Source organism: Mustela erminea, chromosome 7 (assembly GCF_009829155.1).
Source record: "Mustela erminea isolate mMusErm1 chromosome 7, mMusErm1.Pri, whole genome shotgun sequence".
In the NCBI taxonomy this organism is placed as follows: Eukaryota; Metazoa; Chordata; class Mammalia; order Carnivora; family Mustelidae; genus Mustela; species Mustela erminea.
Window position 1 is genome coordinate 137,173,052 of NC_045620.1, and position 14,688 is coordinate 137,187,739.

At 46.3% G+C, this 14,688-nt stretch overlaps 1 protein-coding gene across 2 annotated transcripts in view; it reads right to left on the minus strand.

The window, feature by feature from the left end:
* The window catches only part of RNF144A (ring finger protein 144A), a 105,460-nt gene that overhangs the window by 76,232 nt on the left and 14,540 nt on the right, over positions 1-14,688 (minus strand). For both annotated transcript variants that reach the window (XM_032353405.1, XM_032353404.1), the window contains exon 2: positions 4,605-4,802. The gene's annotated coding sequence lies outside the window, so the exon portion shown is untranslated. The remainder of the gene's footprint in view (positions 1-4,604; positions 4,803-14,688) is intronic.

Below are 14,688 nucleotides of genomic sequence, written 5' to 3' on the forward strand. Positions count from 1 at the left end.
CGAATCTGCCCAGAACACTTTTTTCTTTTTAATCCTATCATTACCTTTCACAAATTTTAGTGGCTCTCCATCAGCCACGGACTGATTCTGACTCCCAATATGCAGGGTCCAGCCCAGGTGGCTGCTGAGACCTCTGTCCTCTCTCTGTCCCCGTCCCCGCCCCAGAGCCGCGCACAGGGTCTCAGTTCCAGGCATCTTCCCGGCCTCAGCACCCGCCCCTCATCACCTCCGTTTTGGAAACCGGAGCTCCACGCGGCCAGCTTGTTAACATCAAAGAGAAACATTAAAGCGAAACACCTGACCTCCCTGGTCCCTCCCAGCCCCACGCACGGCCTTGCACGTGACCGATGCCCACGGAGGTGAGCGGCTGACCGGTCCAGAGAGGCCCGCAGTCCCAGGGCTGTGTTCGTTCTCTCTCTCTCTCTCTCTCTCTCTCTCTGCCACTTGCACCCTCCAAACCCGGCAGATGGAAACCCGGTGCTTGTGGAGGCCAAGGCCAGCCTCACACCGGCCGGCCGGCAGAGCAGCCCAGAGACCAAAGCTGCCCAAAGCTCTCCCACAAACAGAAAAGACACAAAAATAAATAAAAAGAAACTGCAACGGAGTTACACACGGAAAATGTGCTTGTTATGATTTATCTGAACAGAGCCTTCAGCCATGGAAACTCACAACAGCATCTCTAACTGTTCTCATTTCTAAAAATACCGCCCGTTTAACCCCCGCAGCCACTCTGAAACCGAGAGCACTACTGATGTTTTTGCTGCTAGTTAGTGTTTCAAAGGACCTTTGCCCTAAAGCTTCACTAGCCCAGAGCAGAGGTAACGGGGGCCTCAGGGTGGGCCCTTCCTGGTGCTGGGTCACGGCCAAGGCCGGGCCGCAGCTGCTCAGCCCAAGACATCTTTTTTCACCAATGACATTCTCCCCTTGACGAGAAAAGCAAACCAGAATTATCTTTCAGATTTAGCTACTTCCATCCCCAAAGTGTGAACTGGGGGGGTGGTTTGTATTCCATGAAGACTGTTTCTCTTTCTAAATCCTAAACATTTAAAAATAGCTCTCTGCTTGGGCTGGAATGTCATGTTCTGGTATTTTGGCCTCTTCAACGTGGCTCTTTTGTGATTCTGAAGCCATTTCACCGCTCCTGGAATTTGTTGGAGACAGACTCGCAAACAGAACGTCCTGGGAGGTGGGTGTGGGCAGGAAAACGGGCCAGGCCACCCGGCCCCAAGGCATTTTCTCTAGGGAGCTTCCCTGCCTCCCTCGCACCTGCAGACCCGCTCTCCATCTCCGTGCGGTACACGCACTGCTCAGAAAGGTGCCACCACTGGAGAAAGTTTAAGTTTAGGTTAAAAAGCAAAAGGTTGGCAAGCACATGGCCTCCAAGGCACGTGAGGAATGGGAAGCAGCAGCCGCCAATGTCAACGTCCGCATTTCCTCTTTCTTTCCAGGGTGCTGAGGTCCTGCCCACCTGCCCACACCTTCCTCTGCTGCACGAGGCACCGTGCTGCTGGCCGTGTGCTCCCAGCCCCACTCCAGGGGCCAGTCAGCTACATGGGCTTGCCCATCAGGGTTTGCGGGATGGCAGGGGGAGGCCCTGGGAAGTCAGGCAGCGGAAGCCGGGCCTCGCAGGGAGGAACACTGGAGTTTAGGCACCTGCCAAGGCCCCAGATCCCTGGTTCCCTGCACAGCTGCAGCCCAGCTCCGGTGTCCCTCACCCAGTCCCACCAGTGACCCTCCTCTGTGCCCCCTCCACCCATCGTCCGTCCAGCCCAGGCTCTTCCTCCCACCCCCCTGCCTCACCATCTGCAGCTCCGCAGGCCCGTCTCCCTCCTGCAGACACAGTGGACTCAGGTCACCCTCCCACTCTGCACCCTCTGCTCGGCCAAACAAGAATTCGATTCTTGACCTACTGGGTGCCTCTGCTCCCCAGCTGAGCTAAGGAAACACACAATCTCCCTGATAGGGGTTTTGCTTCAGGGGCACTCCCAATGCTACCACGTGACCGCTCTTTCTAGAGGACTTGTCATTCCTTCCCGGTCTCCCCAAACTCACAACCCCTCCTCCACCATGGCTGCCTCCGCTGGCCACCTTGCTTCCTATTTCGCAAGGAAAATAGAAGCAATCAGAAGAAAACTGCCGAGTGAGCACCACACCTGGGTCCCCACACATCTGTCACTAGCCTACCCTCCCCCACTTACCTGCACGTTTCTTGAAGCAAGAACTGCTTGTACACAGAGGCACCTCTCGCCCGCTCAAGAAATGACTGCCACAGCCTCCCCGTCCCATATTATCAATCTTCCACTCTCTACTAACTCGCCACCAGCCTGTAAGTACAAAGTTACCGCTCCCAGCCAAAAACTAATGCTCTCAGCCTTATTTACCCCAGACACCACCCCATATTCTGCTCCCTTTGTGGCAAAGCTTCTCAAGACGGTTGTCAACAGTATGTCTCCACCTCCTCCCCTCCATCCTTCCCTCTGAATTCACTCCAACGGCACTTCTGGTTCCCAAAGTCACCAGACCCACCTGCCATTTTTCTGTTCTTCCCAAAGCCACCAATGACCTGCCCGGCGCTGACCCAAGAGAACTCTCAGCCCTCATGTCGCCAGACCGTAGCTTCTGACTCCCTGCCTCTGAGATGATCTCACGTGGCTTCCAACATCTCTGGCGGCTCCTGCTTGGTCTCCTTTGCTGCCTCTTCCTTCTCTCTCGCTCTTCATAGAGCTAGAAATGTCCCAGGGCCCAGAGTCCTCACACCTCGCCTTTCCCTGGGATCTCATCTGATCGTGCTCCTTGAAAGACCATCCACAGGCCCAAGACTCCCACTGCGCCCCAGCTCCCATCACAGACCTCACTAGGGGAATGTACAGACCTGTCCACTCACCATCTGTCCTACAGCCTCTCCGTGTCTCAGCCTGAGCTTCCAACCCTCCTGTAGCCCAGCTTTCTCTCTCCGCAGACTTCCTGTCTCAGTGGGGGACAACTCAGTCTAGTTGCAGCAGCTGAAATCCCTGACGTACTTAGCTGTGACCCTTCCTCTCGCACCCCACACCCATTCTCCTGGGACATTTTAGGGACTCTGTCTTCGAACTAACCAGAATATGACCACTTTTCACTACTTCCACTGCTACCAGCAGGGCAAGCCACCCTTATCTCTTGTCTGGATTACTGTAACAGATGTCTCTACTGACCTTTACATGGTCTCTTCATCTACCCTCTGCCTCCACCCCTACATCCTGCATCAATACAGAGGCCAAATGAGTCTATCAAAATGGATGCAGGAGCCCCTGGGGTGGCTCAGTCAGTTAAGTGTCTGCATGTGGCTCAGGTCATGATCCCAGGGTCCTGGGGTCACACCCCTCGTCCCACCCACTCTGCCACTCACCCTGCTTTTGCTCTCTCTGTCAGACAAATAAATAAAATCTTAAAATAAAAATGAAGATAAAATGGAATGCAGAGCTTGCCTCTCCTCTGTTTAATACCCTGCACTGATTTCCCATCATCAAACCTAGAATTCCCCGATGTCTGCAGTGCTAGACATCGTCAGCTTCCTGTCACCTCCTGACAGCCCCCACCCCAACTCACTTCCCTCGGCTGGTTCCCCTCCAGCCACCCTGCCTCCTTGGTGTTCCTCCAAGATGCAAGGGAACCTCTGCAACCACCTTTTCTTCTAACTGCAGTGCTCTTGTCCCAGACGCCAAGCAGTTAGTTAGCACAACTCCTTAAATCCATGTTCAAATGTCCACTTTTTTTTTTTTTTAAAGATTTTATTTATTTATTTGTCAAAGAGAGAGCGAGAGTGAGCACAGGCAGACAGAGTGGAAGGCAGAGTCAGAGGGAGAAGCAGGCTCCCTGCCGAGCAAGGAGCCCGATGTGGGACTCGATCCCAGGATGCTGGGATCATGACCTGAGCCGAAGGCAGCTGCTTAACCAACTGAGCCACCCAGGCGTCCCCAAATGTCCACTTTTTAATGACACCTTTCTAACCACGCCCTTTAAAACTGCAAGCTACCCCGCCCTCCTAAATTTGGTCTGCTCTTAGTTTTCTCCACGACACGCAGGCCTTGTAACGAAACATGCAATTTCCTTCTTCACGCTGTCAGCTGTCTGTGGTCTGTCCCGGTCCCCGCCCCACTCCATCCGCCACTCACACCCCCACTACACTAGGATCCCCAGGAGAGCGGCGGTTTGTATCTGTTGTGTTCACTGTGGGTCCCGAGTTAGAACAGGGCCTGGGAGCACAGCCCTCTGGTTCTCCGTGAATGAATAAATCAGTGAGACCCCGGCCACATTTTCCAGACCTGTTTCCCGATCTACCAGACAAGACCAGCAAGCTCAACCTCACAGCTTGTTAAAAGCAGTAAATGAGGACCCATGTGGAAATCTTCATAAAATATTCATTACTATAACAGCTGAACATAATATGTTGAGAAACATCCTTAAAATTAATTCAGGAGCAGTGTAGTAGGAAATTGCTTACATGATGTAGCTTAAGAGGTACAGAAAAATCTACCCAGGCAGGGTTACAGTCTCCCCGGTGGCCGAGATTCTACTAAGACATAAACAAAGGTTTTTAAGCCTTCATTTTCCAATTTCAAAATTACCTCCGAGAAGTCCTGAGGGGAGGGGAGGAGCTGTCTTCGGCCAAAATCCCGGGGCCCCGACGGGCTTCCGCGCATTCAGCTGGTTCCTCCCTTCATGACCGGATGTCCATGCGGAGCCGTGGGAGGTGGTCTCGGGCACCGGGGTCCCTCCAGACCTGGGGACCAGGAGCGTACCAGACTCCGCCGAGGGCTGGGCACCTGGGAAACAAGAGGAGAGCACAGGAGCTCAGAGAACAGGTTGCAGGAGGAGGAAGCAAGACCCACCAGGCTGACTTCCAGCCACACCAGCCCCGGCCTCTCGCATCTCCAAGCCAGGAGGGACGGCGACGGACGGACCCACCAAACACTGTCCGGAATCAAACACAGGAGAAGAATCGCGGTTCACGGACAGGTCTGTGGGGTAAGCAGCCCAATTCCACCCAGAAGTGAACAGATAAGTCCACCCACACAGATCATTCTCAGATAATAAACTATCCCTCGGCTTGAGCCTTCTGGCCACTCCCTTTCCAGTCACAGCCACCAGAGTTCTCCCGATTGGATTCCTACAGGGACAGACTCAGGTCCGAGGAAAAGCAAAGAATAAGACAAGATGATGTCCATTGTAATCCCTAAGGCAACCGCTCAGAAAGTAATCCAAAAACATACCTTAAAAAATGAATAATGGAGGGGCCCCTGGGTGGCTCAGTGGGTTAAAGCCTCTGCTTTTGGCTCAGGTCATGATCTTAGGGTCCTGGGATCAAGCCCCGCATCGGGCTCTCTGCTCAGCAGGAGGCCTGTTCCTCCTCTCTCTCTGCCTGCCTCTCTGCCTGCTTGTGATCTCTGTCAGTCAAATAAATAAATAAAATCTTTACAATTAAAAAAAAAAAAAAGAATTCAAAGACCTACATAAATGGAAAGACATCCTGTGCGTGAGGGTCAGACGACAATGTTGTTAAGACAGCAACACTCCCTGATCTGATCTTTGGATTCAGTGTCCTGTCCACTCAAATCCCAGGTTCTCTTTTTTTGTTGTTAGTTTAAAATTGACAAGCTGATTCTAAAATTCATATGGGAATGCAAGAGACTTTGAATAGCCAAAAGAACCTTGAAAGAGAAGGAAAGTTGGAGTCATACTTCCTGATGTAAAAAAAAAAAAAAAAGCCAAAGTAATCATGATGGTGTGGCCTTGGCATAGGGACAGACACACAGATCACGGGATTAGAACTGACAGTCTAGAAATAAACCCATACATCAACGGGTAACTGGTTGTTGACAAGAATGTCATGGCATTTTAAAGGGTAAGTGACGGTCTTTTGGCACCTGGAATGAATCACAAGACAAACTTTATACCTCTCACAAAAAATTAACCCACAACAGGCCTGACCTCAATGTAAGTGAAAATCATAAAACTCTTCAAAGAAAACATAGGAGTTAAATCCTTGTGCCCTTACATTAGGCACCAGTGTCTTAGGTATGTTGTCAAAAGCACACACAATAAAAAAAAAAAAAAAAAAAGAGAAGAGAAGAAATTTTAAAATTTCAGGTGTCAAAAAAACATCATCGATAAAGTTAAAAAAAAACAACTCACAGAAGGGAAGAAAATACATACAAAACCTCCGACTGACAGGGACCCAGTATCTCTCCAGATCACGTAAAGGACCAACTCAACGCAAGAGTAACGAAGGGACAAATAACCCAAATAAAAAATGGGCAAAAAGTCTGAAGAGACATTTCCCTAAGGAAGATACTGAAATGTCCAATAAGCACATAATTTTCACCATTTGATTCACACATACTTTGTACGTTAGAGGTACTGTATACTGTGTTCTTATAATAAAGTGACGTAAAGGAAAGGACATGTTAAGAAAATCATTAAGGAAGAGAAAGTCCGTTGACAGAACTGTACTGGACTTATTAAACGAAATCTGTGTATAAGTGGACCGCGCGTTTCAAACCCGTGTTGCCTGAGGGTCAGCTGTACTTTAAAAATGGTCAGTTGTACCTCGTGAAACTATTAATAAAAAAGAAACAGCAGGGGACGCCTGGGGGACTCAGTTGGTAGAACATTTGGCTGTTCATCTTGGGGCCATGAGTTCGACTCCCACGTCGGGTGTAAAGATTGCTGAAATAAATACACTTAGGAACAAACAAGCAAACATCAACGGGAAGAAGCTGGAGTAAGGCAAGGTCGCCCCTGGTCTCGCACGCTCCTCTCAAGTGCGGTGCCTGCTCAGGAACGTAACACCAACGTCTGAACTTGGCTTACTTTTAGGCGTGTCTGCTCAGGGAGTAAAGAACAAAATCAATTCCGTCTTTCTGGTCACTTCAAAGAGGGGCATCCGAGAGCAGCAAATGTTTAAATGTGACGAGACATGAGACACGCCCCGGTGCCTAGACCCACAGCTACTCCTTCCTCGCTGCTCTGTGGCTAAAAGGACAAGCGTTCTCACGCGCAGCCTGAGCCCTGCATCGCTCAGGACCCGGCTCCTGGCTGGGAAGCCTCCCCGGGAAGGTGGGGGAGGGGGTTCCACCTGCCCCCGGCATCGCCTGGCACAGGCCCAGCGTCTTCACCTATGGAAAGGGGCCCCTCTTTGGTCCTGACACATCAAGATACTGACTCCAGAAAATCTGACCGCATTTTTTGCAAATTTATTCTCTGCCTTTACTTGGCAATAAATTCAGACCCTTCCAACAAAACACAATACAATACAGTCTCTGACTGGCTGCTTGTGCCACTTCCCCCAGGGAAGAAGAGCTGGGCGACAGAATTAGCATCTTGAGCAGGAAAGAGAAGCTCTCTGCTCAGCTGGTGCACGGGCCACAGGAGACTTTTCTAGCTGCCTTTTAAAAAGATGTATAAAGGGAAGCCACCTGCAGAGCTCTGGACACAGAGGGGTGTGCCGGGAGCCCGTGTGGCTTTCAGGCTGTTGGCAGGTTGCAAAGACCCTTGACCCCTCCTTTCCGGAGCCCCAGGGCCAGGGAGCTGCCCACTCCCGCGCCACCCCAGCCCAACAACCGGGCTGGAGCTAAAGTGTGGCAGTGTTTCCCGCTGGGCCTTTTCCATCCATGTGGAGTAAGAGCGGCGGCAGCCGCCTGCAGCCACGGCCCGCCGGCCTGGGTACCAGGCGCTGCTCTTAGCACTGGCCGGCCTCTGAAGCCGCAGGGCATGTGAGCGGTCAGTCCCTGTCCTGACATTTCCCCACAAGCCCCGCTATTGTTAGCGCGCAGCTCTGCAGAGCGCCAGGAATGCACAGATGGCGGTGGAGCCCAAGCCCAGTGGTACGCGCTCGGCGATCAACCTTTTCTGCCCTCCTCCGGCCACGGAGATCCCGGGTAGGAGTGACACAAAAATGGATGGAATGTGGGGCGCCTGGCTGACTCAGTCAGAGAAGCATGCGACTCTCAATGGGCTTGATGTCAGGGTCGTGAGTTCGAGCCCTGTGTTGGGAGTGGAGATTACAAAAAAAAAAAAAAAAAAGAAAAGACTAAATTTATAACCAGGAGTAGGAAAGGCCTTTCAAAGTAAACCTCAAGACTAAAGAAGAAAAAAGATGCCATCAGACCAGCAATGATTGAAAATTCAACACGGCTGGATAAAAGTCAATACTGTTGAGTGTGGTGTAATAGGAAATTTCATTTATTGTTTTAGGAGTATAATAATGGGTGCCATTTTTAAAATGACTTGGAAATAGATCCAAATATAAAACATGCCGGGGCACTTGATGGCTCAGTTGGTTAAGGCTCTGACTTCATTTCAGCTCTGACTCATGACCTCAGGGTTGTGGAATTGAGCCCCACATCGGGCTCTTCCCTGGGCATGAAGTCTGCTTGAGATTCTCTCCCGCTGCCCATCCCCCTGCTCACTCTCTCTCTCTCTCTCTCTCAAATAAATACATAAATCTTTAAATATATATATTTTAAAACGTACACCTTTGGCCCACACGTGCCACCCTATTTATTCTACAGATAGACTGTCAAAAATATCTCCTATGTATGTAAAAACATAGTCTTGGTAGCATTCTTTGAAAGAGGAAACACTGAAAAGCTACTTAAATGTCCAGCAAGAGGGACAAAGTGAATAAATAACATGGTGTCATCCACGTGAGTCAAGAATGAGCCAGCCCTGCATGGGTTGGAATGAAGAGATGTCTAGGACATAACAGCAAATAAAAAGACATAGTACAAGACAGTTTATACAACAATCCAATATGTGAACATAAATTTAAGTAATACATTCACACATAATTTTTCTAGAAGAATGTAGGAAAAGGGAAAACCCACTGATAATCATTTTAGACTAAAGGGAATTTTACTTTTCATTTTATTCCCAACTGAACTTTTTTTTTTCAATTTCTGCATTTATAACTCTAAGGTTTTAGAGATAAAGATTTTTTTTTTTTGAGCTAAAGATTTTTGATGTAGTATATTGCCCATGAAATAATACACACTGAGGAAAAAAATTTTTTTGTTTGGTCTCACAAAAGATCACATTAAGTGCAAAATATTGCAATTCTGAATTAAAATCCCACAAAAATGCCCCCTTGCTTTGCATTCTCAGGTCTCTGAAGTAAATCCTCAGTGTGGGGCCTGTTCTCACATCTAAACTAGGACTGGTTAGTGAAGACTCCTCCTCCTCCGCCTTGTCTCTCTCTCCTCTCCATGATGAACGCACTTTTAGATTCGGTGTCTAATGATGACCAGGCACCAGCACAGAACTTTGCTCATGAAGATAAAGCGCCCCACTTCTCCCCCAATCTTTCAGTTTCCACATTGAGGACTTCTTTTAGCTGCTGCCCAATGTGCAAGTTTCTATTCCCCAAGTCAACACAGTTCTATGCATTTCAGCCTGAGCAGCCATGATAAGTGGAGGTTTTCACATATGCGATTCGTTTGACTTTAATATGAATAGAGGTCTTGTCCGGAGTCAAGAAAGCAATCTCTGTCTACAGGCGTTGTACACTAATGGTCATGCACGCTGGGGGACAGAGGGCCCCACGGGCTTCCCTTTAGAGCTGTCCTGCAGTTAGTTGTTCCACATTTGTCTTCTCTGGGGGAAAATGAAATACTTTCTCCAGTAATGAAGACATTTGTGAAATTAGCTATGGAACAAATTCATTGGCTCATTGACTATCAATTAATTAAATGAGTTGTTTTTTTAATTCTCTTGCTGTGATAAAAGGCATTTGGCTAATTCCACCATCACTCCTGATTCTGAGAAATGACTCATAAAAAAATGAAGCTGATTCTTAGCTTTAAACCTGCTCACACAAAGAGCTGACTGATTTACCCAACTGGATACTGAATTAGGCACAAAACAAGAAGCTTGTTAAAGCAGAAGTATTACCGAAGGGGAGCAGGGAAAGATTGAAATGGTGAGATAAAGCATACACCAACTTTAAAGAACTTCGAAAGTAATTCCTTTGACTATATAGTTTGAAGGTAGATTTTATGTGCTGATAAGGGGGAAAAAATCTCCAGATCAAGTAGAAAAAAGCAATATGCAGTATTTCCCACTTACAAAGGGAGGTAAGGGGGCAGGTGGGCAAGTATATGAAAGAAACTGATTAGAGGCTAAAGGCCTGCGGCAGCAGAAAGAATTGCATCGCACTGTGAAAGTTTTTGTACTGCTAGATTTTTTAATTTTTAATGTAATATATGTTTTTTATTGACGTGAAATTCACATGACATAAAATTAACCATTTTAAAGTAAACGATTCAGTGGCATGGATTACATTCACAATGAGCAATCAGCACCTCTAGTTCCAAAACACTTCCATCTCCCCAAAACAAAACACATCACTCCTTAAACAGGGATTGCCCACCCCACCCCCCACCACCCAGTTCCTGAAAAACAGCAATCTGCATTCCGTCTCTATGGTTTTACCTATTCTGGATATTTCATAGAAATGCGATAACACACTAAGTCACCTTTTGTGTGTGGCTTCTTTTGTACTTCACTTTTAAAGACTATCATTTACATCGAATATTTCCTGGAAATATTCTATCCAAGTCACTCATTGTAATTTTTTTTCAAAAATATTTGAAGGCCTAATATCTGTAAACCAATTATATCATGGCCCATAGATGACAGAGAAATGAAACAATCCATGCAAAGATTATCCAGATAATCATTTTCTGCTTACTAGGGCAAAGGTTATCAGTAGTCTGAAAATTCTGAACACACAATGGCTAGTGAATATCCTGCGAGCTATTGTAAGTCATCAAGAAGAAAACATTGGAGCCAAAGCTGGAAGGGACTGGAGGGCTCATTACATTTTACTTACAGGTTAGAAAGTCAAAGCCTACACGCACAGAATTGGCCTGCTTCATGCTATAGAGAGAGCCTATGTCCACTACTATGGCGAGGCCTCCACAGGGCTCATAAGTGGACAAGAGCAAGGAAGAAGAGCACACATGGGTATAAAATGCAGGGTGGGAGGGGCCCCTGGGTGGCTCAGTGGGTTAAAGCCTCTGCCTTCAGCTCAGGTCATGACCTCAGGGTCCTGGGATCAAGCCCCACATCAGGCTTTCTGCTCATCAGGGAGCCTGCCTCCCTCCCTCTCTCTGCCTGTCTCTCTGCCTACTTGTGATCTCTGTCTGTGAAATTAATAAATAAAAATCTTAAAAAAAAAAATAGGGTGGAAGCTACAGGTTTCAGCACCAACAGGTAGCACAGGGAAGCTAATTGGTCATATCCTCATCAGAAAATGCTGGACAAACCGACAACCCAGCCCTTCAAGTCACCATCAGAAAATGGGTCACAGTGCAATCCAACCCCCCAAATCTGGAGAGAGGTGAGACAGAGAATGATAGCCAAGACCCATTCATGAGGAGGAGAATCTACCAGGGCCACACGTGGGAGGAACACTTGTGTGGTAGTTTGCATGAGTTGCTGGAGCCACAGCCTTGAGGGCACCCCTACATGTTCATGGGTTTGACACCCCCCGTTCCCAGGGAATCCCACATGAGGGTCTCATAGCAAAGAGCCAAGAAAACCCATTCCCAGTTGGGCCGGGGGAAGAGTAACCAAATGAAAGATGCCTAGAATGGTTCACAGGGCACAGACTCATCCTGCAGGCCTCTCCTAACCTGAGGAAGGGCAGTGGCCTGACTCTAGCCCTGCATCCTCCTCGGCTCATGCAAGGAGAAAAAAAATAGTTCAGAAACTCTGGAGAGGGCTGGGTACAGAAGCCTGCTGGGAGACAGAAGTTTCATCCTTCTGATGAAGAGAATACGGATATATCCCCCCTCAACTTACCGCCCATGAAGGAGCTCCCATACAATCACAGTGATTGACAGTTAGAGATCTGCAAGAGATGGACACAACTCAACAAGGAGAAAATGCTGAAGACCACAGGGCCCTAGAGGAACTGAAGCCTTGGGCACCTCCATATTCAGCATGAAATGAACACAATTCCGCTCCTAGCCAGATCATCCTAAAACTGCACCCTAATGGCCCTTTACCTTAGTTCCTAGACCAAATACCAACAACAACAAAAAATCCACACACCATGCCAAAAGAAAAATCAGAATCTGAAAGGACAACAAGCATCACAACAAAACAGAGAGAGGACACATACACTGGAATTATCAGACAATTTACAATAATCATGATGAACGTTTAAAGGCGCTAATGAAAAAGTAGAAAAAACGCAAGAACACATGGGTTCTATCAGCAGAGAGATGGAATTTTAAAGAACGAACCAAGGAAAATGGTAGAATAAAAACCCTACTAAAGAATGAAGAATGCCAGGGAGCCTGGGTGGCTCAGGTCATGGTCCCAGAGTCCTGGGATCAAGCTCCACATCGGGCTCTCTGCTTGGCGGAGAGCCTGATTCCCTTTCTCTCTCTCTCTGCCTGCTTGTGATCTCTGTCTGTCAAATAAATAAATAAATAAATAATCTTAAAAAAAAAAAAAAAAAGGATGAAGAATGCTTTTGTCAGGCCTCACCAGAGTACTGAGCACACCTGATGGAAAAGGCAGTGAGCCTGAAGAGAGTTCAACAGAAAGTCCCCAAACTAAAAGACCAACAGAACGGAACATCCAAGAACTGTAGGATAATTTCAAAATACATAACATATGCATAATGGGAATGCTAGAATAAGAGAGAACAGGGGGATTTTTTTTTTTTTTTGAAGTGAGAATCATGGTTGAGAATGTTCCAAAATCAATGACAGACATCAAACTGTGGATTCAGGAAGCTCAGAGAACATAAAGCAGAATAAATAACAAAAGAAAAAGAAAAAGTACGCCTACTCATACAGCGGTGAGTTGGAAAAATTGAAGACAGAGTGCAATTCTTTAAAAAAGCCAGAGCAGGGGAGGTGGAGGGTAGAACACTGTACCAAGACAGGAGCAAGAAAAAGAGTCAGGTCTGATTTCCCTTCAGAAACCATACAAGCAAGAAGAGAGCAAAGTGAAATAGTTAAAAACTGAAAGAAAAATACCAACCTAAAATTCTATTTCCAGCAAAACTATCCTTCAAAACTGAGATAGAAAAACACTCTCCGATAAGCAAAAACTGAGGCAGTGTGTTACCAGCTGTTCTGCACTGCAAGAAATATTAAAAGTTCTTCAGAGAGAAGAAAAGTGATTTGTCAAAAATGCAGATCAACGTAAACACAGGAAAAGAAAGAAGGAATAAATGAAGTTAAAATAAAATATTTTGGGGGCACTTGGCTGCCCCCAAGTAGGAAGAGAATGGGACTTTCGATCTCAAGGTCATGGGGTTCAAGCCCCATGTTGATTGTAGAGATCATTATAAATAAATGAATGAATAAATAAATAAACTTAGAAAAATAAAATAAATACTTTATTTTTCTTATTTTTAATTGATCTAAAAGAAAATTGTTTAAACACTAACAACAGCAATGTATTGGGTAATTATAGCATATGGATAAGAGAAATGAGCAAAGTCATAAGGGAACAGAGAGAAGACCCCACAATACTGTCTAAAGATAACATCATTACATATCAAGTGATATAGTATTATTTGAAAGTGTGCTCAGTTTACTTAACAAACATATATTGCAAACTCTGGGGCAACCACCAAAAATGTTAGAAAGTTAGAAAAATGTTAGAAACTCCCAAAAATGTGTAACTGCTATGTTAACAGAGGAGATGAAAAGGATTTATACACAATATTAAGAAGCAAAGAAGTCAGTGAAAGAAGGAGAAAAAAGAGCAGATGTAACGACCAAAACCAATTATGGGACACCTGGCTGGCTCAGGGGATGGAATTTGTGACTCTTTACTTAAAGATAAAATCTTTACGGTACCTGACTCAGTGAGCGGTAGAACATGTGACTCTTGATCTCAGAGTTGTAAGTTCGAGTTCCACTTTGGGTGTAGAGTCCTGGGATCGAACGCAGAGTCAGGGTCCCTGCTCAGCGGTAAGTCTGCTTCTCCCTTTCTCTCTGCCTCACTTCCCTACTCATTCTCTCTCTCTCTCTCTCTCTCTCTCTCTCAAATAGATAAAAAAAGGTCTAAAGTAAAATAAAATAAAATCTTAAGATAAATAAACACATAAAAATAAAATCGTAGGGACGCCTGCCTGGGTGGCTAAGTCTGTTAAGCAACTGCATTCAGCTCAGGTCATGATCCCGGGGTCCTGGGATCGAGCCCCGCATCGCATTTCTCCCTCTCCCTCTCCCTCTGCCTGCCACTCAGCCTACTTGTACTCTCTCTCTTTGTGTCAAATAAATAAATAAAATATTATAAATAAATAAATAGATAAATAAAGTCTTAAACAATTATGAGCACTATGGATATTAATTCAACTATATCAGAATCACTTTAAATGTAAACAGTTCGAAAATGTTGGATAAAAGTTAAAAGAGGGGATTTTCAAGGTGAATAAATAAGCCAGACTCAACTATGTTGTTTAAGGAAGTCCACAGTAAATAAAAAGGCTCCATTTAAAAGTGAGAGCTGGAGAAGGATACAGCAAGCCAATGCTAATCCAACCAACGATAGAGTAGCTATGTTGATTTCAGACAACACTAACTTCTGAACAAGGCAAATCACTGCAGATAAAGAGGGACATTACATAAGGATACAGGGGTCGGTTCTCTAAGACATAGTAACACTAAATGTATATGCAAC